Source organism: Ambystoma mexicanum, chromosome 2q (genome assembly GCF_040938575.1).
Source record: "Ambystoma mexicanum isolate Mex_15411 chromosome 2q, UKY_AmexF1_1, whole genome shotgun sequence".
In the NCBI taxonomy this organism is placed as follows: Eukaryota; Metazoa; Chordata; class Amphibia; order Caudata; family Ambystomatidae; genus Ambystoma; species Ambystoma mexicanum.
Window position 1 is genome coordinate 415,671,572 of NC_090924.1, and position 25,872 is coordinate 415,697,443.

The 25,872-nt window shown below is 49.1% G+C and overlaps 1 pseudogene; it reads left to right on the top strand.

Annotated features, from left to right (window-relative positions):
* Nucleotides 1–1,225: 1,225 nt before the first annotated feature.
* LOC138568726 (olfactory receptor 1F1-like) lies at nt 1,226–23,708 on the top strand (annotated as a pseudogene).
* Nucleotides 23,709–25,872: the final 2,164 nt, after the last annotated feature.

A 25,872-nucleotide genomic window follows, 5' to 3' on the forward strand; every position in this document is an offset into this window, starting at 1 on the left:
CATGCCCATGGCGGGGCAGGGACTTTACTTTATGCTGTTTAGGACGCATCCTCAAGCTGGGAGCATGATTGGCTGCAGTTGTATTTGATTTTAGCATATGCCATCCTATTGGGAGTGGACCTAGGTGAGGGTACACCTGCGTCAGAGCAGGAGAGGTGCATAGTAAGAGGCGGACCACATTAGAAAGGAGTTGCACGCAACACCATTGATTGTATAGTTGCGTCATTTGGGGTAGATGCGTGTCATTTTTAATGTATAATTATTTTGGAGGAACAGAGGAGAGTGCATGCAGGATAGTTATTATTGTTTGTATTGGTTCGCAGTGTTGGCACAAGGTGGAAGGGTCAACATTGACAGGTACCTTGTGTATAGTAGTGAGCTTTGCAGTTTTAGCGGTAAGCGAGTGAAAAAAGTGGAGGTGACTCAGTGCTTATCAGTACTAACATAGAGAGAAAGTGAGCCCATGGAGAGGGCCGTTGGTTACTAACACAGAGTGGGTGGACAGGCCTGAGGAGAAGACTAGTGTGACGAGTGAGAGTGCGTGGGTGGGACTGTGGAGAATGCCAGAGTTAACGAAGGGGGACACGGATGCTCAGGAGTGCGTGTCGGTGTTGCAGGGAAGGGGAGAATACAAAGAGAAGTGGAAATGGCGCTTAGGGGAATTGGGACACTGAGGAAGGACAGCCAGAGGGCAGGAGATAATGGCCTTTCTAGCTAGCCCCCTGGATGACATGTGTAAAAAATTGTTCCAGTATCACAATTCAATATTAAAGTATACATTTCAGTGGGTCCAGGAGACTGCAGGACAGTGCATCCATGCGTGGCCTGGAGAAAGAACATTCGATAGCAGAATAATAGAAAACATGTTTTCATACTTGTTAACAAAATAGAAGGGCTCCAACTTGAAAAGCAGGCAAAATATATTGGGGCTTTGGAAATTATATAAAGATACAAAAGGGGAACAAGTGAAGAAAGAGAGAGTGGGGATGAAGGAAGGGGGTGGACCAATCTCTCCACCCCCGACCTACGGTGTCTGTCTGCCATTGCGGCCCGTGGCAGGATATACAAATCCACAGCGAGGGGACAAAGAGACGGCAGAAGAAAAGAGGCTCAGAGATGCACAGAGGTAGGAGGTACACAAAAGGGGGATAGGAAATACTTATCAGACATAGAAAAGAATACAAGACAGCAGGTGGATGCATTATTCAATGAAGCATAGAGGGTGATGGAAGAGGAAGTGCAGAGAGAAAATAAAAGGGACAAGGGGAAATTGCTATCAGGGAGGACAACATTTAGACTGGACGACGAAGAGGAAGAAGGCATAGAGGAGGAAGAAATAGGAGGGGACAAGGGTAGTGCGGCCTCAGATGAGGGAGCAGTTGGGGGAGAAAGGAACAATGGAGAATGTGACGAGTGGATGTCTGATAAAGACAGGAGAAGGGGGAGGAAACAAATAAGACGACAGGACAGCAACAAGAGTGGAAGGGACTGGTCAACAAATTCCGAGCAAACGTAAGGGAAAAACCTGTATCCCGATAGCTGGGACCTGGGGAAAGTAATGGCTCATAAAATGAAGAATGACAATGACCCTGCAAACTAAATTAAACAGGTGCAGGATCTCTGTACTCAGGAGACACAAAGGTCCTGGGACGATGGCATACCCTTATTTTACTACATATTGGGCAAGAGGCTGCCGACAGATATCCAGGCATCAATAGACAAGATTATGGGAATAGAAGCGAAGGGGTGGCCAGAGACACAGGCACTGATAGTACAAAACTGTAAACAAAAACAGGAGAGCGAAAGGTAAGCGGCCGGAAATGCTGCAACAGCAGAAAACAAACTGGTATAAAAGAAACAGGTGAAGTATACTATGGAAGGGGCAATGCTTGTGCCCGACGCAGCTGCAGTGGCACCCACCCAACCGGGAGCGTTTCCTGTGGTAAACACACAGCAAGGGCATTATAAGCAGCCACAGTATGAGCCAATGTGGGGAGCCCCACAGCAGGGGAATTATATGCATGGGGGATTCTTCCCAATGGGGATGAGGTACCAGCAACGAGGAAGAGGAGGAGGTTACAGAGTGGCAGGAAACAACGTTTTTGGGCTGTGCTTTATATGCCAGAACATGGGGCACCTCACTCACACCTGTCCATTTGTGCAACAAGCCCATGCAGAAGTAATGTAGATGCCACAACAACAAGAGTATGTGACCACACCCCCAGTGGCAGCAGATGCAGCCGCTCTCAGCACAGCTGCAGCAGGGGCAGATGCCACCACAGCAAGGTGCAAAGGGGGGGCAGTGGATGGTGGGATAGCATCCCCAACCATGGCACCAACACTAGCAGTATCTGCAGGAAGAACAGTGGTGTTAGGGCAGAACGTAGTGCCCCACTACACCGGGGTCATTGCTGTTGGCAGAAATCCTTTTCCTTTCCCACAGGAAAGCCCACAACAATAGGGGGGCCCACAGAAAGCCAGAATGTGTTCAGTCCTAGCAGAAAATGATGGCCCCTGGAAAAAACCTGTCTTAGCAGTGAAAATAGGATCCAGGGAATTCTCATTCCTCATAGATACAGGAGCAACTAAATCTTGCATACAGTAAGGGGGATTCCAGCTTTTGAAAAAGGTGATGGATACACAGAGCTTTTCTGGGGGGTGGGGGGTATTGATGGTTCCAGTAACAAAGGATTTGTCACCAAAAATAGGGACGCAGCACATCATAGCGCCACTACTGTATTCCAAAGACACTGCTATCAATATACTGGGGAGAGGCTTATTCAGCAAGCTGAACGCCACAATATCATTTATGGAGAGGCAGATGGTGTACACTACACCCAGCATTTACTACACACGAGTGGCCGCACTCCTGCTAGTGGCACACGTTCAGAGCACACTACAAGGCCAACCCATTTACCTGAGCATGTTTTTGTCGGGGGGGTAATGATACTGCTGGGTTGGGTCCTGGGAATACAAGGGAAGGTTTTCCGATTGGCATCAGGATTCCTTTTCAGGCCACAGTGCCAGAAGGATGACGTGAAATGTACCATCCTCAGTCTACAGCTAGAGGAGGTAGTGATACGCAAGGACATGGTTATCCTATGCAGGACACATAATGAAAACAAGGAATGGCGTACAGTGTTATGCATTGACCCAACAGTGACAGCAACAGGAGTAAGAGATGAGCAACTGTTCTCCAGTGAGGAAGAATAGGGTGAGATGGTATTCAAGCTAAGATACCTCATCAAATATAAGTAGTACAAAAGCTGTTTCCAATTCTTAGACAGAACGTGAAGAGGGGGAGCAAACAAACAGATGAAGATCTCAAAAGGGTCCCAGAGAAATGATGGACCCAATGACCCATGATGGGCACTGAGAAGATACAATTGAAGGAAGGTGCAGTGTTACCCTTTGCTAAACATACCCATTGTACAGAGAAGCGGATGAGGAAATATACTCAACCCTACACGCACTATGACACAGGGCATCATACAAACATCCTTGTCGCCATGTAACATAGCCATATACCCAATAAAGAAGTCAAAGGGTTGATCATCAAGATTTATACAGGATTTACGCCCTCTAAACGATGTGTTTGAAGCAGAATTTCCCTTGGTACCGAACCCTGCTACAAAACTGTGCAACATTCCAGCTAAGGCAAAGTACTTCACAGTAATTGACTTACTTGAAGAATGGCTTCTTCTCCATTCCATTGCACCCTGACTCAAGATACCTAACAGCATTCACGTATTGAGGAACCTGATTTGAATATACTAGGCTGCCCCAGGCGTACTGCGTGTCACTGAGCATTTTCAACAGAGTGATACAAATGGACCTGAGCAGAGATACATTATGTTGATGATTTGCTGATATGCAGTGCAACTGAGGAAGAGCCAGGACTGACTTGGTACATCTTTTAACACTACTTTCAGAGAAGGGGTACAAAGTGGACAAGGCAAAACTGCAATGCTGCCAGGAGGAGCTTGTGTAGCTGGGACAGGTAATATCCATTTAAGAGCGCAAAACAACACAAGTGAGGGTCAAGGCAATTCACCTAACAGCAAGTCCACACACAGTGAAGGAAATTAAGAGGTTTCTGGGGTTATGCAATTACAGCTGGGCACAGGTTTATGACTGCTTTACATACACAAATCTCTTAATGCAGGCCCTTAAGGAAGCACAAAAAGAGAAGAGGGAGTTAAAAAGGACACCAGAAATGAAAGAAAGCTTCATAGAACTAAAGGAAGCATTAGCCCACGTGCCAGTGCTGACTGCCCCTAACTACAAAGAGAAATTCTACTTGTTCACCCACTCCAATGACTCAGTGATGACGGTGGTCCTCATGCAAAAGAGGCCACAGGCACACAAACCACTTGCTTACTACAGCGGACGTTTAGAACCATTGATGCATAGACACTTCACCTGCGTTTGCGGCTGCAGTGTTTGCAATAGAGAAGGCAGCGACAATCACTGTGCGGTGCCCCATAGTACTGTACGTGGAGCACTCACTGTTTGCCATCTTGGAAAAATCAAAAAGCACACTGACGAAACAGAGGGCATCAGGGTTTGATGTGATACTGATAAACCAAGCCATTGTGGTAGTGAGGTGTTGTGTGGTAAATCCAGCAGCATTCATAGCACAACTTGCAGAAGGAGGGGACTATATGCATGATGTGTAGCACATATGGACAGAATGGAAGGGAACATACAGGTCAAAGAAGAAGAAATAGAAGAAATAGAAGGGGCAGACATGGTTTATATCGACAGGTCATCAAGTACAGAACTTGTCATGGGAGGATAGCTCAGCAGCAACGTGCTCGCCTTGGAAGCAAGACGACAAAGAGCAACACAGGTTCGATCCCCGCATCCGTGCTTAGAAACCTCTGGGTGTTAAGCACGTTATTAATAACCTATCATGGTTTATAGTGATAATTTCGACAACAAAAATGTCAAAATTTCGAAAAAAAAAAGTCGACTTTTTTTTTCAATGCATTTTTTTTTAAATGGGGGGGTTCCCCCCAAACCCCCCTTTTTTTTTTTTTTAAATTTTTCCCTTTTTTTTAACTCCCGAACCCCTAAAATAGATATATAATTAAAAAAAACTAAAGTCGACATTTTTTTTTCGACATTTTTTTGTCGACATTTTTGTCTGTCGACATTTTTGTCTGTCGACATTTTTTTTTAAAATTATGACTGCCCACCACCTATCATATCATATAATATCAAGAAGACATAGGGCCTCATTACAAGTTTGCTGGTCTGAAAACAACGGTGCCGGTAGAACTGTACCAGCACTGTTTTCCGGACTGGCACATTCTGACCCGCGATGGCGGAAACACCATCCCCACAAAACGCCCCTCACGGTGCACACAGCTGGACGACTCTCAGTTACTGGCACAGCGCATACTGGGTTCATTACGAGTACCATGGACACAGAAACACCTCCACAAATATGGCAGTAATAATGTGAACACCACGCCTGTAACACCGGCACCGTGGACTAGGCATTAAACAGTGCCAGGTGAGCTGCAACAAGCCCCAGGTGTGCACAGTTAGGCCAGCTACACATCATAGGCTGCTGGGAGCCTACAAAAAGGCCACATCCATACCAAACCCACAACCATGCTGGCAGACGGCCTAGCAGCAATTGGGATGGGGCACCTGCAAGCAGCAGTGGAGTTCGAAGCAGCATTGAGACAGAGAAGGAGGCGATATAGGTGCAGAAGGCAATTGAGGAACCCGGTGGCCATCCCAAACATCAATGTACAGCAGGTACCACCCCGCAGGCAGCCAGCAATACCCTGCATCAGGGCCTCACCCTGGAACCTGACCCCAAGTCAAATACCTGCATTATACCGGCTTGACAGGGCCACAATATTATCAATTGTCACCCTCATTGAAGAAGACATCCACAGCCTCATTAACATTCAGACTGCAATCCAACCCCTGCTGAAGGCAGTCTCTGTACTGCACTTTCTTGCCACTGGAACGTATCAGCACACTGTTGGGGAGCCGAATGGGCTGTCACAATCCTGTTTTTCAAGGATACTCTTCCAGGTACTGGATGCACTGTTGCACCATGTGTCAGACCATATTGCCCTACTCCAAACCCCTCCCTGCACAGGTCAATGCCAACAAAGTGGCCTTTCATTACCTTGGCGGCATGCTCAATTGCATTGGCGCATTAGATTGTACGCATATGGAGTTGGCTGTCAGACGTGCAATTGAGGAGGTCTATCACAATTGGAAGCAATTTCATTCACTCGACGTGCAGATGGTCTGTGATGCACAACAACTCATCACACATTGCTTGGCACGATTCCCAGGGTCCACTCACGACTCAATGGTGTTGTGGAACGTCACGTTGCCAGGGTACATGGCACGTTATGCGGGACAAAGGACCTGGCTGTTGGGTGAGTAGAACTACCAATGCATGACCTCTGTGTACTTGAGGGGGGGGGCAATATACAACCATCATAGTGTCCCTTACTGTTGGGTGAGCAAAACTACCAATGCATGACCTCTTTGTACTTGGGGGAGGGGGGCAGTAGACAACCACCATAGTGTCCCTGCCTGTTAGATGAGTAGAACTACCAATCCATGACCTCTGTGTACTTGGGTGGGGGCATTAGACAACCACCACAATCCACCCAGTTTACCGCTGCAACAGGCAAATGGGAATCTGTCATGTCAAGGGAATACATACCCTGGATAAGTGTAAAAAGACCCTAGCCATGGAGTGGCACACCATGCAATGCCAACATGTGGGAGCAAGTATATCCACCGGTAAATAAGTAGTAGTTAGACCCATGTGCATGATGGCTACAAATCGTGCTGTTTGCAGTAGTCCCTACAATCGTGTGGGCTGCGTCTGTCTGATGCGGATCTTGCCAGCACCTCACAATCCATGAGGCACCTACTACATCTGAACACATTCATCGTGTAAAAAGCAAGGAATGAGACATGTGGTTGGCTACCAGCACACCACGAATGGATACATCTGACAAAAACAGTATGTGTAGGAATGTGTGGCCCAAGAACACAGGATAGTCATACGAGATGGCACATTTGTAGGTTGTACTGAGTACTGTGCTGATCTCATACAGATAGTCTGTACATGCTATCATTAGCAACAACTAACCACAGACATGTCTCATTACTGTCACCCCCATGCAGGTGATGCCAGATATGCACTCACGCCATGACTAATGACGCCCTTCCAACGGCGACAAAAAAGGCATGAGGAGGCCTACAACCGGCCACACATACGGGCACGGGGGATGATAGAGTGGGCTTTTGGACTGCTGAAGGCTAGGTCCCGCTGTCTCTGCCGATCCAGCGGGGCATTGCAGTACAGCCCCATGAAGGTAGGCAAAATTGTGCTGGTATGTGCCAAGCTGCACAAATGTGCATACGCAGGAACATTCCACTGCCCCAGGACATGGAACAACCAGATGAAGATGAGGAGGATGATGACGAGGATGATGGGAGGGGCGCACAACCAGTCCGGGATGCCAAATGATGGACTACATGCACAGGGTGAACTTATTCACAATTATTTCTGATCAACTACAAATAGACATGGTGCACTTCAATATGTGACATTTATATTAACTGATTTATACACACACGGAAGAAGAATGTCCACTCGTAATTCACATTTGCAAACCAGTGTATTAAGAAACAAACAAATGGAACAGGTGCAATAAGAGAAAATGCCCACACATGACCTCCCACCTCCCCAACATCCCACCCCCCGCTCAGGCCCCAAGTAGCAATATCAAATATTGACCACCCCCACCTCCCCAACATACCCACCCACCAGCCAGGTCCCAACTAGCTATCCCCACTATTGACCACCCCCATCTCACCAACGTACCCACCCACTGCCCAGGCCCCAACTAGCTATTCCCAATATTGACCAGCCCCACCTCCCCAACTTACCCACCCACTGCCCAAGCCCTAACTAGCCATCCCCACTATTCACCACCACCACATCCCCAATGTACCCACCCACCACCCAGGCCCCAGCTAGCTATCCCCACTATTGACCACCCCCACCTCCTAAATGTACCCCCCCATCACCCAGGCCCAAAACACAATAGTATCATGGGTGACTTCATTCTCTCATGGTGCACCCTGTTTTTTGCCACACTTGGGCCCATGATTGTCCCTTGGTGTATGTCCAGACAGCCGCATAGACCTCAACCTGGGGCTGCTGGCCATAGAGCTCGAAGGAGCGGTGCTGGTGGAGGGTAAAGCAGGGTTTGGTGGGGCATGCGGTTCATAATTCCTTGCAGGGCCAGCGACATTGTCTCTGCAATGATTGATTGTACATTGTTGCCCTCTCTTACCCTTCTCGGCACCAACATGTTTGATGTTGAACAACGGAATATTTCACATGATAGGCGGCGGACTGACAGTTTGTTGCTCTCACTCTGCAACCGCGACTCCTCACGTTGGAGCCTTGATTCCTCCATGTGTTGTTCCACAAGTCTGCTGTACGTGTCCTGACATTGCTCAATGCCCTGCAGGCGAGAGGTCCACTCCTGCAGCGGGGAGCGCATTGGACTGTGGAGGCCCATTGGGCTGAATGTGCCCAGTTGTTCTGGCATGGAGGTACACCCCTCATTCCTTGACCCTGGTACCTCACTGGCATGATGGTCTGGTGTGCTTTCGCCATCATCAGACTTTGGCTGGTTTGGAGGTGCTGCAGCAATTACAGGTCCACTTGGAGTGGTAGCAAGGGGATTGACCGGCGGTGGCTGCAGGTTTGCAGGCACTGCAGGGGGATTGACCGGCAGTGACTGCTGGTTTGCTGCTGCAGCAGGGATGGTGGTCTACTGAGGGAAGTGCACCTCGCCTATAGTGACACCAGGGGTGTCGGAGGTGCCTGCGCCTGATGACAATTGTTGTTTACGATGATGTTCATGTCTAGTCCCCCTTGACATCACCTGATGACCCCCATCCGTGTCAGATGATGTTCCTGTAGGGGATTGTAAGGCATGGTGTTAATGGTGTCACAGGATGTGTATGGTACAATCACATGCAACACACTCCTCAAGCTTCATGTAGATGCAGTTATATGCATTGATGTGTGCTGCAGTCATGTGTGTGAGTCACGGCGTCCACTTTGGTGCATGCCATCTGGCTGGCTGAAGGGTGGTGGTGTCCAATGGGGGTACTGGGTGTGCTAGGGTTGATGGGGATTGTGGTATGTGGCTCTCACTGCATTGCTGGGGGTGGCCCATGGGGGTACTGGGTTTGCTAGGGTTGATGGGGACTGTGGTATGTGGCTCTCTCTGCATTGCTGGGGGTTGTTCCATGGGGGTGCTGGGTGTGCTAAGGTTGATGGGGACTGTGGTATGTGGCTTTCTGCGAATTGTTGAGGGGGAGGTATACCTTGATTTACATTCATGTCTTTGCACTTTCTGTACTGTCTGGCCTCGGCAGGTGTCAGGGCTCCGGCGTCAGCTCAGCCGATGCCCTCGATTCCCTCGATGTGCAGCACGCTGCTACACCTCTCCTCCCATGGTAGCAGCTTCAGTGGGAAATGTGGTCCGCCTCCTGTAGCGCTGCATTTCTGTCTGTGGGCTGCCAGCATGTTCTGCACCCTGAGCCGCAGGTCATCCCACCTCTTATGGCAATGTTTTACTGAACAGGGGTTCACACCAACAGCTGACACCTTCTGGGCAGGCTCAGCCCATATGGCCTTTCTTCTGTACTGCGTGGAGCGCCTCTGGTCTGCGCTGAACAACTCCCCTGCATTGTCGACTATGTGCTCGACAAGCACAGTGAGTTCTGCCTCAATGAAGCAGGGTTTCCTCTGCTTGCTGACTGGGAACCTTGATATCATGTTCCTCAGTGTTTTTGGGCTGACACAGTAACTGTGGGCTTTGTGGTATCAGAGGATTGCAGTGGATTGTTATTTATGTAATGGCCGCCGCTCTATTTCAGGTTTCTGCAATGACGGTATTTCTGGCATCAGTGTTTCCGCATCGGCTATGTCCGGCATGGATGAGGTGGATACGGATGTACCTCTGGCATTTGGGCCGGTGCATCTGTCTCCGTAGGTGTCCTTGTTAACGCAAGCATGCAGTGACGGAACCGGTGTCACCGCCATCATGGTAACACCGGATTTCGACCACCAAACTTGTAATGAGGGCCTTAGTGCAGCTGCAATAGTGTGCTACAGGAATGGGGAATATGTCATAGCATCCCAGCAGTGATTGACATCGTATTATTTAGCAGAGGCAGCAGAGTTAGTGGTGATGATCATTGCGTTAAACATGAAGTTGGGGTGAGGGAGCACTAGCGGCAGCTGATATGTGTGCTCTCTAATCCCACACCTCGTGGGGAGGCCAAAACAATTCTTGCCATAAGAAGTAGCAGTTGAGGAGGGGAGATGCTTGATGCATTTATCTTTATGTAGAACTAGGGGGATGTTCCAGGAGCACACGGTAGAAGTGCAGTGGATATATGAAGGGGAGCAGGTGTATGCAGATCATTATGTCCAGCTTGAAAGCATGGTTTGGGGAGAAGCTATGAAGCATTTCATACCAGAATATAACATTGAGGGAGCACAGAGGGAGAAACAGCTGACTACTACCCACAGAAGAATATTTTACAAGTACTTGACAGTACATAATATACTGTGGTGCCACACTAGGCTCTTGATGTGAATAAAGGGTTTGGTGTTTCACGACGGGAAGTGGCAAAGAAGGATGGTGCAATGCTGAGCAGAAGGGCTAGTGTGGTTTGATGAAAGGGTAGTGAATAAAATAGATTGTGAATGCAGAGGAATATGGGATGCCAATGTCCATTCTTTGACATAGATAGATGAAAAACACTGCCCAGTCTGCATAAAACTACTCACATAGTATCCTTTGTGTTTCAGAGCAACTGGGACTATCGTGCTGGGGATTGACACTGGTTGCAGGAGGACAATGAGAATCTCGGCATTGCAGAAAGAGACAGCAGCAGTGATGGATTGGTGTTGGGCCTGCGGGTTCAGAGCCTATGCCCAGTTACCTCCAAACTGGGGAGGAATATGCGTACTGGTGACCCTCCACACCCCTAAACTGTTCGTGCCCCGGACAGACTAGTTGCCATTCAATTAATTTTCCACCTTAAGAAAGAAGAATAAAGAAAAAGAACTGAAGGAGGTGAGAAATGAGCCAAAGTGCATGACAAGGAGGAAAAGGAACAGTAACTACATATCTGCCGAATCAACACAGAGCTTGGACGCAATCCCCACAGCATTTAAAACTTTTCAGCAAAGCATCCGTGTTCTTCACCTGCCTCCTTCTACCAGTGGTACAAGCAGTCGTCAATGTTAAATGGCTGCAGATTACCAAGAACGAGGTGCTCCAGTTGGCTAACGTGACCAAAAAAAGGGCAGAACGCAGTGCTAGAAGAGCTTGGTGCCCTGCGCTTGATGGGCCTGCAAAACAGATTCATTCTCGACTTATTGACTGCATTGGAGGCTGGTGTCTGCCACAAAATAGGAAGGAGCTGCTGCGCTGCAAACCCGTTAACGTGCCATCAATAGGATACTCATGGAATCTGTTGGAGATACATACCATACATGAAAAAAATGTCAAAGAAATGCATAGCATCATGCCGAGTTTCAAAATAGGGATTGCCTTACTGCCACAGGTTTTTCAGGCTAAATATAATGGAACAACAAAAATGAACCTGGGCGAAATGAGATCAGAACATCTGTACACATTTAAACAATACCAGGTCTTGTAAAAAAATATATATATTTATTTATAAACAATCTACACAAATATTTATTGTTCCCAACATCCCCATTTAAACACCACCATTCATTCCATCATTCATTCACACTCTCACTATACATGTCAATATTCCACACTTGTGGTACTCAGACTAGCCTAGAACCAATATATTAACATACATTTCAACACCTCTTGGTGATTACAGTAAGTGTTAATACAAAAACAAATAGCATCCTGCTTATTTGCTGTAACTCAACATATGTTCGTCACAATAGGCCCCTAATTTAAGCCGGTAAATATAAGCGACCTTCTTCAGGAGACGGATGGTTCTGTTGCAACCACTCCGAAATGTCAAAAGGTGGAGGATGTCATCAAACCTCAATCTACAAACAAACGATATACATAACATCAGAATTCCGATCTCTTATTTGTTTAGACACAGATATATCTTGTGTGTATATCTCAGTTTATGTGTATACAGATTGGCACTCACCTCCACGGGAAATAATGGAGACGTGTGTCAACGATGGACTAAATCCTGCACTGGTGCTAGATAACTCTGCGCCTATACTGCAACGTAAGAAGAGGACAAAGCATCTTAGTAAGCCTGCCCTATAAACAATACACCATTGTATAAATGGTCTGGACACACTGTCTTACCTGATCAAAGATTCAGGTATGGGGGTGTCTTGCGTCTTTAGTCAATAAATCCAAAGAGGAAAAATCCGTGTTCTCGCCTAAAATGCAACACAGAGACTCAATACTCAAATATTTTCATCTTGACCACACTGGAGGTAATCAAAACTCTCTGCCTCTTTAGTATTACTGGGATGAGTATGAGGTACCAGGAATGATTCTTTTGGTCTTTTACTGCTCTCTCTTTCATCTGAAAGTCCTCATAAAACTTCCCACTCTCCTTAGGGAATATTAGGTTGCAATCCTCACTGGGATTAGTATGTTTATTGTGCTCCCTATGTTCGTTATCTCTCCCAGGTCTCCCACCTTCCCCATTACTACTCTCACTTCGGGTTATCATCACCAGGCCTGCGATCAGGGCGGGATGCTTGCTTCAGTTCGTCAGGTTGGCTTCTGGCCTCTCAACTTCTCTCTCTTCCTATGTACTCACTCTGTGCCTTGGACAGAGTGAGTACATTGTTTTTTGGTGTCGTTGTTGGACTCAGCAGTCCACTAACTCTTAGTCACGCCACCACTTATGACTCAGTAACCTGAGGTTTCTTTCCCTCGGCTCTTCTCACTTCAGGCTTCATTGCGTCGTTTCCCTCGCCAGCTTGTTTCCACGCTTGCAAGCTGTACGTCCTGGCCAGGTTCAGCTATCCTAACACAGCTGATTCGAATCTCCCAGCTTCTCTTCCTGACAAGATTGCTCCTCCTCCCTTTATGATGCCTAGTTGGACCTTCCCTGACAGAGCATCCAAGTAATTTCTCTGTTGTCTGAGGACTCTGCACCACTCAGACAATCTTCTTCTTCGCAATATTGTACTCATTTGCTTTCTGACATGGTTTTAAGGTTTCTGCACTGCAGTAACATACATTAATTTGTTGTTCATGTTTTCTTTGTATAGAAGTTGTTGGAGGTGGATTGTGGGTGAGTAATGTAGGGAGTTCCTCTTTGAAACTGGAGACCTTGTCCCCAAGGGAATAGTCTCTACTGTTGAGGTCCTCCTTGCCATTAGTGAGGGTAATGTGTAGCAGGCTCAACTCTAGCCTCACAGAGAAAAGCTATCCCCTGGGGAGAAATAAATGAATTCCATGATTCATCACAGCAAGTACCCATACTTGAAAAGGTTACAAAAAGCAAGACTGATTGGAAACATTTATATAAATATTATTCTAGCTATGGAAGCAAGGCTATTCCTAATTTTATACTAGGTATTTGGTGGTATCCTAATGACAAGATAAGCTTATTAAATGTACTGTTGAAAGTGCAAAGTTGCTACTACTGGGGCAAAAGGAAAACCTTGACTAATCCATGGAATATAGCAGCAGACCTATGGTATTGTGCCTTTCTTTAACTTTCTGCCAGTCAAAATGTCTAACAATGAGTCATGGGTGTCACACAGAGTTAAGACAAAAATCACCCTTATACAAAGGTGATATCTCTTCTGGCCTTTAAAAAGATCTTTGGTGGCTGCTCCAGGAATAGCATAATTAAAGTGCTTGGAGGGAACACCCTAAAGTAGATGTGTGTGTAATGAAGCTGGGTGTCTGGTGAATGGAGTGGTTTGAGATGTAGAAGAATCTATTGTGCAATTAATTTTGTAAATAATGAACAGTGAGCAGTCAATGCTGAACAGCCAAATAAAAATATCCAGATGAAAAGAATATGGGAGTATATCAGAATATAAACTGCTTTCCATCTTTATGCCAGCTAAAAATTAAGATCAAAATTCACTCTGTTTTTTAATGGGAACTCTGTAGAATTGGATGAACCTCCTAAAGGAACAAGATATGAAATTGATCACATGTTGTAATATATTGACCCAGATTTTGTAATCATTCCTCTAGAGGTTGCCACGTTTTCTGTGAGCCAATCCCTGCTTCTGCCGAAGTCATCATATTGCTGCTGTTGTTATTAAAAAGCAGACACTGTGCACAATTGCTAATGCTCTGTCAGTGTACAAGGATGAGTATTGACTAAATCACCTATTCGGCCGCATACTATCACTAAACCAGCAGTGATCCTAATCATAAAGGTGAAGCAGGTGGAAATGCACACACTGAAGGCAGGATATGTCTGCAATAACTAAAACACAAGCAAAACCCCTCTACTTTAAAGAAACACAGAAAATTCAAGCTGTTGTAGAATAGTACTCTGGGTCGGTGAGCAGAGGTGTTCAGGCATTCATTTGGCACAATGTCAATGTTCAAGAATATGCAAGAAAAAGGCAGAGAAGGGGCTTCAACGTCACTATGGTCCCACAAGGAAACCAGGGTGACAGGACCTCATCACAGTACTTTATTTGTTTGTCACGGGTGCTTCACAGAATTGAGCTGGGATTCTAAGTGCTTTCCTGAGGTAGGCTGGTATCAAGATGGGTTGAGCAGCATTGATTCAACCTCGAATCAACATCAAGGTGGAATATGTGTGCTTTAGACAGTGCGAGTCAATGGGTCCCACAGGTTTGAGACAGTAGTCGAGTCGGGTTGAAATTATGGTTATGCTGAGCTGAGTAAGTGAGAGTTAGCAGCACAATGACCCCCAGAGGGTCAAGTCAGTGGACGAATAGAGTTGAGGCAAGGTTCTGTTGGATCAATGTGATATTTGAGATGCTTCCATAGCAGTGAGCTGGCACTTGAGTTGAGGCAACAGTGATCTTCACTGGTGCGCAACAGTATTGTGATGGATTGTAGAAACAGTTAAGCAGCTCAAAGTTTGTCGATTGCCAAACACAGCACCACAGGTTCTGTGTCAGCTTAAAGTGCATTAAGCATGTGTTGAAGCTTCTGAAATAAGGCTCGAGGTGGTGAAACAGGATTCCAGCTGCTCTTACACTTCTGGTTCACTGGAAGCCCTAATCCGGTGCTTCAGGACAAGGTGTATGCTTCTGATGCATTCATACCCCAGGGAGCCTGCAGACACCTACAGGGATACTTCAACTCCAGTGACAGGTTTATGATTCCAGTGTGGCCACAGGCACCCTACCCCCACTCTCCCTAAGGAATTGTTAGGGACATTTGACATAGAATTTGTCACGGAAGGATATCTCTGCGGCAACGTGCTTGCCTTGGAAGCAAGATGACACGGAGCACCACAGGTTCGATCCACGGGTCTGCGCTTAGAAACCGCTGGGTATTAAGCGAGTTATAAATAACCAATTATATCATATCATAGCTTTCATTCTGTCTTGGATGCCTTCTAGCTTCATCTCCCTTGTAGAGGATTTTGGTATGGACTACACTCCCAAGAAATGTCCAACTATGTATTCTTCTTATTCCCTTTGGAGCCCAGGAAACAATCATAGAATTAGGGGTTGCCCCTCTCATTTTAAAGGCAAAATGCCACAGGGGATTTGACAAAAGAAATGCTGCTATAAAGGGGTCCAAGTGCCCTTTGCCTTATAACATCACACACTGTGTTCCTTGCCTGAAGGAATAAAAGAGAACCATAAAAAAGCAAGATGGTGGAACCCTTATCCAGTCCTAAAATCCTGAAGTGTCTACTCAACTCCACCCCATTCACATGCGTGCTGGCTTCAAATTAATTCCAGTGATCGGTAGCTGGTGTGTGGCTTGCTTTGCTATATTAGTGCTGCCTCTGAAGCATCATTCCCTGAATACCCCCTGTGGGAGCTTTATTTGCCCTGGGGACGGTGTGTCCCTCCCTGTTGGAGAATCAATTTAGACAGCATCTATGCTGTTGTTTCAAGGGCATCTTTGCTCACAGTTACATTTGACAACTATAAGCATCAGCACTGTCATGTTCATGCCCAGATTACAAAGTTGATAACAAATTGCTGTGGCTCGATACTTGTGTGTTTGTATGAGTCACAATACAACAACCAGGTATGACTTACATTTATACATTTACCTGCCATCATACTGATTAAGGCAAACTGTTATTATAGCAGATTTCAGCAGTTCAGAAGTTAATTTGCTATCTCTGCCTGCATTGACTTTGTGTCCCTGCAATTTCCATGGATGTACAGGTGACCACTGAACGGCTAGCACTTTAATGGTCAAAAGAATGGTTGCCATCAGGCTCCTGTGTGTACTTTAATTTTGGCATTGATCATTTTGAAAGGGGTGTATGATTAGCAGAAATAAAGTCACCCACAGCATTTTATATCAATAAGAATCAGTAAAGCTAGGGCTCTCACATGCCAACAGATGTCATTCTGTCACAAACAGACCAAGTAATATTAGGTTTGTCACAATGAAATATCAGGAATTAGATTAGAGGTTGAACCTGCTAAATTTTCAAAGGAGCAAATTCCTCAGTTCTTATGTACAGTATTTCGAGGACTCCATCGTTTTTGTCTCCTTTTTTAAAAATGTGAAAGAAATCTGGCTCACACATCCATTTTGGCTGATGACAAACAAAGACAGTTTTATTGTTGTATTTCAAGACAAGATAATCAGCATTCTACATCTGTCAGACCTGGCTTCTGCAACCTAAGTGCCCTCCATACACTCTCACAATTGTAGGTCACCAGTGGCCTGACTGATTCAAATCGTAAGGACATTCTGGAAATCAACACTGGGCCTTCTGACAGAAGCAGCCAAAATCCTGCCAATTCAAAAAATCCTTTCAGTCACATTTAGTCTTTTCTCAATATCAACTTTCGGTTACTGTGTCAGATGAAAAAGTCCTCCTCTAATGCGTCCTGGAAAGGGGTGTTTGCACCCTTACTGTCATTTTGTCATTTACGGTCTTTGAGTGATCCTCTGTAAATACTAGACGTAGTCAGATCATGCAGTCACATGGGTCTAAATGTCCCTCTCTGGAGTTTCTTCAAGACATCACATGTCCCACTTTTAAGCATGCTCGGAAGACCCCTTAATAAAATCAAATAATATCTAAGCCAGCTTTAACAAAACGTTGGAGCAACACAAGAAATAACACACAGCGTTTCTGGAAAAATAAATTTTCTGTGAAAATGCATTATCTGTCCATTACAGAAAGTTCTCACTCAAGCAAAGTCAATCAAAATATCAGGGATTTTTCCAAGACTTATCATTTTCTTAGTACTATTGGGTGTATTTAGTAAACAGGCCCCTCTTGCCAGTCAATTATTATAGGAACTTAAAATGCAGAAAAGTGTACATAGAGTGTGTCTTATGAATTGTGATTTAATAAACTAGCAGACTGATTTAAAATGACTTATAATGTGATGCATGTTGTGAAACACTTATACAACTGTAAGTTTTGTTAATGTGTGATTGGTGTTGCATATGCCTAAAGAAGCAAAGTATTTGAAGAAAATGCTTATTGTGAAGATCAGTTTAAAAATCAATGACTTCTAATATCTCAATGTGCTGTGTTGTGCCTATTGTGTTTCAGCAAATTGAGAACAATTACAAGTGTAAACCAGACCTTGATCTCAGATTTTATCCTCCTGGGTTTCTCAGACGTACCACGCTATCAGATCCAGCTCTTTGCTGTGTTCCTCGTAATCTTCATCATCACGCTGTTGGGCAACCTGACCATCATCCTATCAGTTACTGGTGATCCTCGGCTCCACTGCCCTATGTACTTCTTCCTGGCACATCTGTCTTTCGTCGATATCTGCCTGGGCCTGGTCACCCTCCCCCAGATGTTGGTGCACTTCCTTTTGGAGAGGAAATCCATTACATATGGTGGCTGCTTGTCTCAAGTTTTCTTTTTCCTGCTGTTTGCCAATGTGGAGGACTTCCTTTTGGCTGTTATGGCTTACGACAGGTATGTGGCAATCTGCAATCCCCTTCATTACCCTGTTGTGATGATAAAGACAGCATGTGCCCAAATGGTGGCTGGGACATGGGTCACAGCAATACTGAATTCCATTTTGCATACTGGAATGACATCAAGGATGTTGTGTACGTAGTACACAGAATGCGCATGCGCGGCATACAAGCCGGCGCATGCGCAGTTAAGAATAAAGGCGGCGCCCGGCAGTTGGAGCCGGAGCGCCGGAGCAAGCAGACGTCTCCGTGTCTGTTCCTGCGCGGCGTTGCAGCGCGCAGGGCCCATATGCCGGAGGGGCCCGCATGACACCAGCGGCCCCCCCGACCACCACACTGGCGACGAGGAGGAGCCACGGCCCACTCCCGTGCCCGGCTGCAACGCCGTGATTAAGTCCGCCGCGTCACGGACTGACGACGCACCGGCGGCCATTTTGTTTCTTCGACCTGCTCCCCGTCACGCGTGGCGACCGTGGTTGCGGCCCAACAGGGTGCTCGTGCGCCACTCGCCGACGGCGTCAGGAAAAAAAAAAACAAAAACAACATCAATTTAATTTTTGGAACACCCACAGTCTTGCTGGTGCAAGACTGTGGCACCTAAGAAGAAAGAAGGGGATTTCGCTCCCACCACTACCACAAGGCCGCATCTACCACCTGTGAGTACAAAAAAAAATGGGTGACGGCGCAGATGATGAGGGTGCCGCAGCCCCGATTCCCCGCAGAGCCCGCAGCTCCCTAGCCCCCATGCCAGAGTTTGATGCCACTGGACCCCCTTCCAAGCTAGGACCGAAGTGGCTGCTGTGGGTCAAAAGACTAGACATGTTCTTCAGGGCAGCAGGGGTTAACGACGATGATGAAAAGATTGCGACCATGATCTATTCAGCAGGCGCAGAAGTCCACAAGATCTACGACTCCCTGACCATCCCCGTGGTCACTTACGACGCGGTCAAGCAGGCACTCAAAGACCACTTCCTACCCATGGCCAACGTGGACTTTGACAGGTTCGTCATGGGCGCCAAAAAACAATTGGACGATGAGCCCCTAGACAAATTCTGCGCCCGCCTGAGACACCTGGCGACCTCTTGCAGATGGGCCGATGAAGAGGAAATGGTCCGCAACCAACTACTGCAGGGGTGCAGCTCCGGTAAACTTCGGAGGCAAGTGTTGAGGGAGCCTGGCCTAACCCTCCAGCAGATTCTAGACCTGGGCAGAGCACATGAACTAGCAGAGGCCAGAGGCGCGAAAATGGACGCTGCCTCGCGACCAGGACACAACGAGGACGCATTTGCAGTGGGACGGTCGGCTGCGAATAGGTCGAGATGGGCGCCGAGAAAGCCCGACACCGCGCCCACTCCAAGCACCGCCCCATCGTGCTCGAACTGTGGGTATGACCTCCCCCACAGCGGTGACTGCCCAGCCAAGTCAAGAACATGCGCCCGGTGCGGCATACCGGGTCACTTTGCCAGAACGTGCCGTGCGGCTGCCCCTGTTACAACGGCGAGAGGACCAGAGAGAGTGGGGCGAGGCAGTTCTCGCAGAGTGAGAGGCATCTCCTCCATTGATCAAGGCCTGCAAGACCTAGACCTCGCAGAAGAAGAAGAGGAGGAGGAGGAAGAAGTCTTCTTCATCTCCAGCATCGCGAGATGTTCCAGCACGAAACGCCAACCCAAGTGCACCGTCAACATCAAGGGCACTCCCACCCCCATCCTCATCGACACCGGGGCGTCGGTCTGCGTGCTAGCCACCAAACACTACGTAGCCCTGCCAGGCCCACCAGAACTGTCGACATCAACGGCGAGGATATATGCATTCGGTGGCGACACCCCCTTACCCATCCAAGGTGCATTTGTTGCCCCAGTATCTCATGGACAGAACTCCATCAAGGCAAGATTCTTCGTCACCGACGTCAGCCCCCATTCGCTGCTGAGCTGTGCTGCGTCAGAAGCGCTTGACATTGTGCATTTCACATTTGGGGTATACCAGGCAGATCTAAAGAGCATGCTACACAAGTTCGCGAGTCTCTTCAAGGGTATCGGCAAACTGAACGCAGACCCCATTCGCTTGCACATCGACAAATCCGTAAGGCCGACAGCCCTCAAACACCGCCGAATTCCGTTTCACCTGAGGGCACAAGTAGAAACAGAATTGCAACAGCTAATGGACCGTGACATCATCGAACGGGTAGAAGGGCCCACCCCGTGGGTTTCACCCATCGTAGTGGCCCCGAAGCCGAAGCAACCAGGGGCTGTGCGCATCTGCGTGGACATGAGGCTACCAAATGCTGCCATCAAAAGAGAGCGCCACCTCACACCCACCCTGGACGATATCGTCGGCGAACTCCAAGGCGCCAAGGTCTTCTCCAAACTAGACCTCAGATCTGGCTATCATCAACTGGAACTGCACCCCGAGTCGAGGTACATTACTACGTTCACGACGCACGAAGGTTTGTACCAATACAAGAGACTCAACTTCGGGATCTCATCCGCGGCTGAGGTCTTCCAGAACGCCATAAGAGGAGCGTTGTCCGGCCTGAGGGGTGTCATTAACATGTCCGACGACATTCTGGTCTTCGCCAAGTCAGAGAGCGAACACCTTAAAAGGCTAGAACGCACGTTTGAGAGACTCCAGGCGGTAGGTCTTACACTACACCAAGAAAAGTGTGAATTCCTAAAAGATCGGCTGGAATTCTTCGGGTTCGCCTTCCATGCGAACGGCATCTCACCTGATCCCGGCAAGGTAAAAGACATAAGAGACGCACCTCCGACCACATCTCCTGCAGAAGTTCGGAGCTTCTTAGGGATGGTCAATTACTGCGGCAGATTCATCAAAGACCTAGCCTCCCTATCAGAACCATTGAGAGCACTCACCAGGAATGACGTACCGTGGCAATGGACAGCGGCGGAACAAAGATCATTCAATGCCATCAAAGAGGCCCTGTCAGAGCAGGAGACAATGGCCTACTTCCACCCCAGCCGAGAATCAGAGATCGTAGTTGATGCCAGCCCCGTAGGACATGGGGCAGTCCTCATGCAGGCCGATGAACTGGGAGCGATGAGACCCATTGCCTACGCTAGCAAGGCCCTCACCGACACGGAAAGGCGCTACTCGCAAATCGAGAGAGAGGCCCTTGCCATCCTGTGGGGATGCAAACACTTCCGGATATACATCCTCGGCAAACCCGTCGTCGTGGTCACCGACCACAAACCCCTGATTCCCATCTTGTCCGGCACTTCCTCCAAGCCGCCTCCCCGGATCGAAAGATGGATGCTATCGCTCATCGAATATAGCGTCAAGTTGGTGTACCGCCCAGGCACCCACAACCCCGCAGACTACCTGTCCCGCCACCCCGGCACGAGGGACGCCCAGAATCCGGTAGAGTTATCTGACGCAGGGGACGCTGTGCATCTCGTCGTTGAATCAGCCCTGCGAGTAGCCCTGTCGAGGGAGAACATTGCAGATGACTCGAACTCTGACGAGGCATTCTTGCGAGTGAAAAGAGCGGTTGCCACAGGGGAATGGCGAGACGTCCTCCTGAACAACGCCAGAAGAAACCCAGAGGTGCAGAGAGACCTGCAACTGTTGTGGAAGGCTCGACACGAGCTCTCGGTGTCCACGGACGGCCTACTACTGCGGGAGAGGACGGCCTACTACTGCGGGGAGACCAGATCGTGATCCCCAGGTCCTTGGTCACAAGAGTTCTCCAGCTAGCCCACACAGGACATCAAGGCATGGCTAAGATGAAGGCGCGCCTGAGGCTGAAAGTCTGGTTCCCCGACCTGGAACACCGAGTGACCGAGTTCGTAAAGGCCTGCATCCCTTGCCAAGCCGCGAGTCCAGCAGAAAAGAGCCCGTCCATCCAAGCCATGCCACGGAGCGACGTGCCGTGGGGTACCGTCCACGCAGACTTCGGCTCGACCGGCAGAGGCCTACACTTCGTAGTGGTAACGGACCAGTGGTCAAGGTACCCGGAGGTGGAACTCGTAGAATCCACCGCCAGCGATCACACCATCCTGGCCATGGACAAAATTTTCGCCACCCACGGTTTCCCGCTCGAGATCTGTTCGGACAACGGCGCTCCATTCCAAGGGCAGCGTTTTGCCAGATACTGCGCAGAACGAGGCATCAAGCACCGCAAAGTGACCCCACTGTGGCCGAGAGCCAATGGAGAGGTTGAACGGTTCATGCGGACTCTTAACAAAATTTTTCGCATCTCCGTCAATGGAGGGGAAGACCTGCGCCATAATCTGATCGAATTCCTCCGTGAGTACCGGTCCACCCCACATCAGTCCACCGGAATCGCGCCCGCTGAGGCACTATTTAAGCGCATACCCAGAGGGTTGATACCGGAAGCGGGAGAGCGACGCCCGGGGGTGATTGATGACACACAAGTGGCAGCGGACAGGGCCGCGAGGAACGAGAAGGAGACAATGAGGCGAAGGCTGCCGGGAAAAGAGATAGCGGTAGGAGACACCGTCCTGGTCCGGAACAGGAAACCAGAGGGGAAACTCTCAATGACATATGAACCACACCCGATGGGAGTTACCCACGTCAAGGGATCCATGGTCACGGCGGCGAACGCGCGTGGGACAGTGACCAGAAATGTGTCTTTCGAAACGCATAGGACCAGCAACCTCTGAAGAAGAACCGGATCCTAGCCAAAGTCAGGCGGCAGAAGCACCACCGGAGAACGTCGACACGCCCGGAGACCCTGCGGAGCCAGAGAATGTCGAAAGAGGACCGCCCAGGTACCCCCGCAGAGAGGGACGCAGCCCTCCACAAAAGTTCCAAGACTTTATTATGGACTCAGCGACCTGAGCAACAAAAGTCTGTTAAGTATATAATGTTTGAGCCACGTTGGCCCCATGTTTAATGGTTTTGTTGTTTGAGGGGAAAAGGAGGGATGTTGTGTACGTAGTACACAGAATGCGCATGCGCGGCATACAAGCCGGCGCATGCGCAGTTAAGAATAAAGGTGGCGCCAGGCAGTTGGAGCCGGAGCGCCGGAGCAAGCAGACGTCTCCGTGTCTGTTCCTGCGCGGCGTTGCAGCGCGCAGGGCCCATACGCCGGAGGGGCCCGCATGACACCAGCGGCCCCCCCGACCACCACAAAGGCTATATTTCTGTGGAGCCTGTGAAATTAATCACTTTCTCTGCGATGTGGTGCCACTCTTCAAGCTTTCCTGCTCTGACACTTTCCCAAACTAGATGGTGATTTTCACAGAAGGATCCCTGGTGGTGATGAGCCCATTCCTGATTATTGTCATCTCATACATATGCATTATCAGGGCCATCTTGAAGATCCCCTCAGCATTGGGTAGGCGCAAAACCTTCTCCACTTGCTCCTCACACCTGGCAGTAGTGATCCCTTACTTTGGTACCATCACGTTCATGTACTTTCGACCAGCCACTAGCTTTGCGCTGACCAAGGACAGAGAAGCCAGTGTGATGTACACTATGCTGGCTCCCATGTTGAACCCGTTCATCTACAGCCTCCGTAACAATGACGTGAAGGGGGCAATTAAGAAAGTGTTTTTAGGGAAAGTCATATCTTCAAACTCTTAGAGGGATTTCTCGTTTTAGCATCCCATTTGAGAATTTCATCCAATTTGGACCACACATTTCCCATTCACTCATTTAACCTGATCGTTCAGCATATCAGAATATATAATTGCACTTTTCAGTTTAAAACATATTTTCATGTCCTATTTATGTACGCTTTTTAATCAGAAATTTCATCTTTTCTCTAATAAATAATTAAAATGTGTTTCTGTGTAAACACATCTTCAAACAAAGACATTTAAGGGCCGTTTCATGGAACAAACGTGCACAGAAAATCTTCGCGCAAGCAGGCGCAAACAGGCGCAAGCAGAAAAAAACAGGCGCACGCGCACGCGTGCGATTCATGGAAGTCCCTGCGCATGTACACCTCGGGATGTGCGCCAAACCCGTGCATGGCGCAAAAGTCACTGCAACATCCCGAAAGGTGTGCGCGACGCGCACAGTGAAAGCGCACAACCTCGGCGCATACACCAGAAAGTGGGCGGGACACGGGGCGTAACGCGCGGAATGGGGAACAACGCACGAAAATAAGGCCGTAACTGGGGATGTACTGCAGGGAAACAGACGGAACGCCCACACGCACTCGAACCACACGTATTCATGGAATCGAATAGGGCAAAGCCACGCACAGCCAAAGACACGCACAAGCTGAAACACGTCCGCCACACGAAGGCAGGCGGTAGAGTCTCAGCGCATCACAAAAGTGGCAACATACAGCAATTGGGCCTGTGCGAGCGGGTTAGTGTATTTCGGGGGCGCGCGGGAAGTTACACATGCGATTGAGTGGGGTACGTGTATTTCGGGGGTGCGCGGGAAGTTACACACGCGATTGAGTGGGGTACGTGTATTTCGGGGGCGCGCGGGAAGTTACACACGCGATTGAGCGGGGTACGTGTATTTCGGGGGCGTGCGGGAAGTTACACACGCGATTGAGCGGGGTACGTGTATTTCGGGGGTGCGCGGGAAGTCACACACGCGATTGAGCGGGGTACGTGTATTTCAGGGGCGCGCGGGAAGTTACACACGCGATTGAGTGGGGTACGTGTATTTCGGGGGTGCACGGGAAGTTACACACGCGATTGAGCAGGGTACGTGTATTCCAGGGGTCTGCGGGAAGTTCCACACGCAATCTCAACAGGATATGGGTATTACAGGGGTGCGCCGGGAGAAGCACACATGAATTGCACGTGTGGGTCCTCCCAGGTGTTCCCTCTACACCCTCCACGGCCCCTGCAGGTGGCTCACACCACAGGGGCCTACCCAGCACATGTCCTGCAGGCACCCCATCCACCATGGCCATGCCCACCAGCCAACCCACATGTCAACTTGCACTACTGCCCATCAACGCATGTCCCCCTGCACCCCCAGCCACCAGGGGCACCCACCACCAGGCCCCCACCCATGTCTCCCACCACCCCCCAGCAGTGCAGGGGCAGCCTCCACCAGGCCCCCACCCATGTCTCCCAGCACCCCCACCCCCCAGCACTGTGGGGCACCTGCCAGCAGGCCCCCACCCATGTCCAACTCATGTCTCCCAGCACCCCCACCCCCCAGCACTGTGGGGCACCTGCCAGCAGGCCCCCACCCATGTCCAACTCATGTTCCCCACCACCCCCACCCCCCAGCACTGTGGGGCACCTGCCAGCAGGCCCCCACCCATGTCCAACTCATGTTCCCCACCACCCCCACCCCCCAGCACTGTGGGGCACCTGCCAGCAGGCCCCCACCCATGTCCAACTCATGTCTCCCAGCACCCCCACCCCCCAGCACTGTGGGGCACCTGCCAGCAGGCCCCCACCCATGTCCAACTCATGTTCCCCACCACCCCCACCCCCAAGCACTGTGGGGCACCTGCCAGCAGGCCCCCACCCATGTCCAACTCATGTCTCCCAGCACCCCTACCCCCCAGCACTGTGGGGCACCTGCCACCAGGCCCCCACCCATGTCCAACTCATGTTCCCCACCACCCCCACCCCCCAGCACTGTGGGGCACCTGCCAGCAGGCCCCCACTGGCCTCCACCCATGTGCAACTCATGTTCCCCAGCCAACATGTCATCACAATCTAGATCCCTGGTCCCTATGGTCAGCCTCCAAATGCAAAACACCCACCCGAGTATTGCATCCACCCACTCATAATTTGCAATTACATCACAGAACACCAATTGC